Source organism: Atta cephalotes, assembly GCF_000143395.1.
Source record: "Atta cephalotes unplaced genomic scaffold scaffold00011, whole genome shotgun sequence".
Classification (NCBI taxonomy): domain Eukaryota; kingdom Metazoa; phylum Arthropoda; class Insecta; order Hymenoptera; family Formicidae; genus Atta; species Atta cephalotes.
Genome location: NW_012130075.1, coordinates 5,304,806 through 5,309,027, shown reverse-complemented (window position 1 = coordinate 5,309,027; position 4,222 = coordinate 5,304,806).

The following is a 4,222-nucleotide window of genomic DNA, read 5'->3' as shown; positions in this document are numbered from 1 at the left end:
TCAACGACATCAACAGAGCAACCATCCACGAGCATGACGTATGCTACACGATAATGCGATCGTGGATTGTTAGTCAATCATTGAAATGCAGGACAACGAGGGCAATTTCCAAGAATGTCGAGCATTTCTGGATTTAAACTCTTAGTCAAATTTCATGACAAAGAAACTCTGTGAACGTCTAGGTTTACCTCAACGAAGAAACTATATGCAAATTCCTAGCATTGACAGCACATGAACTACTGCCTTTACCGAAACTCATCATGCGACGATACAGTCAAGATTCAATGATCAAGATCAAGCTCGGATTTTCGATATTACTAAAGATAACCTTCCAAAAATTAATAAACGACATTTACAACCAACGCGATCACGTTGGTTGATTCATTCTTCCATATATTATATCAGAACACATCGATCTGCTTCTCGGAAGCACTATATTCTGAGAACTTTACGTTGATCAGATCAAGTTGGGAAGAAATCAATCAGCGGCACAAAAAACCAAATTCGAATGGATTATCCAGGTCTTTTGATGGATCAAAGAATATATCGGTTGTCTTCGCCTGTATGTTCAATAGTGGCAACATTGAGGATCAGCTGGAACGTTTCTGGAAGGTACAGGAAAGCGCTATTTGTCCAGGACGAACTGAAAGTAATGAAAAATGCAAAGACGAGTTTATGCGGACACATCGTCACAACAAAGACGGACACTTTGAAGTGCGACAGCCTTTATGTGATAGCATAGAACGACTTCACGGACATTCACATGATATCGCTATCAAATGTTTGAAGAGCATGAAAAAATTCGCCAGATCTCCAGATCTAAGGCAACGATATAATTTATGCAGGAATATGAAAAAATAGATCATATGACCGAGGTCACGAATAACAAGCAATTTAAACTATATATAAACTATATATAAATTATATATTATATAAACTATATAATATATTTATATTTTCTTCACCATGCAGTGTTAAGGGAAGACAACTTAACCACAAAATTTCGAGTCGTTTTCGCATCATGTCCCACATGTCGGAGTGGCACGAAACGATCTGTTTATATTCCTCAGGTTTCGTCAGCATCGATTTAATTACGGCTGATATCAAATAAATTTATCGCCAGGTACTTATTCAAGAGGATCAACGAGACCTCCAGCGAATTGTGTGGAGACGAAATTCTAATGAGCCGACATGAAATTTTCAATACGGTTATATATGGGATAACCAGTGCGCCCTTTCTAGCAATTCGATGTTTACATCAACTCGCAATTGAATATCAATGTCAATATTCTAACACTAGCAATATCATACTCAATGATTTCTACGTTGACAACCTTTTATCTGGTGGAAACGATGTATGCACTTTATGGTAATGACTCAAGCATGAGCTAATGGAAATATTATAATCAGCAGACTTTCAGCTTCATAAGTGGAATACCAATGAACCAATAGAGTGAGACACAGATTCAGAAGTCAAGTCACTACCAATTGGAGATGAAATAAAAACTTTAAGAGTTTGGTGGAATATTACAGACGATTGTTTTCAGTACAGAACTCAAGCCATCAAGAATAATCAACGTGCAATCAAACGATTAGTATTATCGACCATTGCTCAAATTTATGATTATTATTATTATTATTATTATTATTATTATTATTATTATACCATTAGGATTGATGAGTCCGACAATCATTCGAGCAAAAATTATACTCTAACAAATATGGCAGTTGAAAGTGAGTTAGGATGAATCCCTTCCACTTCGTTTACATACAACTTGGATGCAGTATAAAACTAATTAGATGAGTCTAATTTCAGTTCCGAGACATGTACTGTGCGAATTTCAGCGCTTCATGGATTTTGTGACGCATTACGGTGCATACATCTACATCCGTAGGATTAGTCAATCAGGGCAAATAGTATCGAGACTGCGCAAATCTACCGCTCAACAACCTTACATTGCCTCGGCTTGAAGCAGTTTTGGCTCAATTCGGAAGGACTATACAACGAGCATTGTATACAATGAGCATTGATCAATCTAATTCGATCATGTCCAGTATTGGAGTGACTCAACTATAGCACTCTTTTGAATCAACCACAATTCTAGGGAGTTACAGACGTTCGTAGCCAATAGGATTGCAACCATTCAATAAATATCATCCGATACTCAGTGGGCACATGTCCGATCGAAGGAGAATCCTGCTGATCTCATATCGCGAGAGACAACGCCTCAGAGTCTCAAAAAATCAAAACTTGTGGTCCGAACCGGATTGGTTATTAAGAGATCGTCATGATTGGCCAGTCGAAAACTTCAAGGATATCTCCAATTCCAGAACTAAAGAAGAAGACAGTGATCACATACTGTGAATCATCAAGCTTTGAACTGTTCACTAAGTTTTCATCGCACTCACGATTAAAGAGAGTCATCGTTTATTGCTCGCAATTCAAAAATAATACACTGATGAAGCAAGCACGGAAAATTAGACATTTATCCATGGGAATTGAGCAATGCCATGCTGCTATTGGTTCAGTATTGCACAAATGGTTCAATTATCGATTATTATTCGCGACTGAACTTTCCGACCTCCAAGAAAACCGGCAGTGCGAGGAAAAAAATTCATCGCATTAAATCTTTTCGTTGATAAGAATTATCCGCGTAGAAGGTAGATTACGTCATTCCGATCTTGAATTTTCAAAGCAATATTCAATAGTGTTATCAGCGAACCATCCATTGATTGAATTAATCATTCGGGATTGCCACCTTAAGTATATGCATATTGGACTTCAAGGTCTATTAATTCAATTATGTTGCATGTATTGGCCATTATCGGGGCGAAGGGCAATCCGACAGGTATTATGAAGATGCATAGCATGCTTTCGCGTACGTCCGAAAAGTCAAACTCAACTAATGGGAGATCTATCCAAAGAATGCGTCACGCCGGCCCGTTTATCAATTCCGGAGTAGATTCGCCGGACCATTCTCTATCGCGAAATAAAACCGGAAAGGCGTATCTATATTTGTATATATATTTGTATGCTTGCAACTAAAGCTACACATTTAGAAATAGTCAGCGACTTGACTACTACTGCAGTCTTGTAATGTGTTAAAGCGATTCGTAGCGAGACGAGATCGTTAATTTATTTTCTGATAATGACACCAATCTTATAGGTGCAAGCAATCAACTTCGAGCATTAACCGAAATGATAAATAAGAAACACGATCGTGTAAATCGATTTTTAACTGAGCAAGCAATGTAATGACTTTATATCTGCCAACTCGCTTCATATGGGCAGGGCCTGCCTGGGAAAATGGCCATACGATTGGCAAAAACTCATATGAAGTGTGTTGTTGACAATAATCTGTTAACATTCGAAGAACTTAGCACAATTTTTGTAAATTGAGGCGGTACTCATGCCCGTTATGTCCTCTTTTAAATGATTCTCAAAATTATGAAATACACTGGGACATTTTATTATCAATTAACAGCAAGTCAATTAACTCCTTTCTAGAGCCCTACTTATAGAGGTGTCTACAAACAGGCTAACACGATTTCAATTATTATCGTAGATAATGATGCGGGACAATCTCTGGAAACGTTGGGCCAGCGAGTATCTAACGCAACTTCAGAATCGATACAAATAACAGAAATCAAATTACGATTATAAAGAATAATAAAGAATAATATTAAGGTAATATCGGCGCGTTAGTGCTGTTAAAGGACAATGATCTTCCATTCTTAAAATGGTGTATGGCAAGAATAATTAAACTCCATACTGGTTCTGACGGCAATGTTCGTGTTAGTAAACACCGACGGGAGTTACGAGGCGTACTATTCACAAAATTTGTATGCTTCCTATTAAGGATTAAATTCAATTATTTTTTTCTTTTTTTTTCTTCGTCGTTAATCATATCGGCGTTTTCAATTAAGTTTTAGTTTATACATTAGTCCGAGCGTCACTAAGTTTAAATTTATGTGTCAATATGTAATGATGCTCCGTCATGATTGTTTAGTGAGTAAGTTGAAATAACAAGGAAGTTTCAAGGCCAGATGTTCGCATTTGCACTTACAGTATATAACTTAGAAAGAAGTAGCATTCGTTTATCAACCGAAGAGTTACCATCGATGAGAGCGTCATCATTATCGATCGGAGCATTGATTTTTATTGACAGAGCGAAAAGGGACTATTGGATTGTCCGGAAAGTTCGTGCCGATTTTGAAAGAA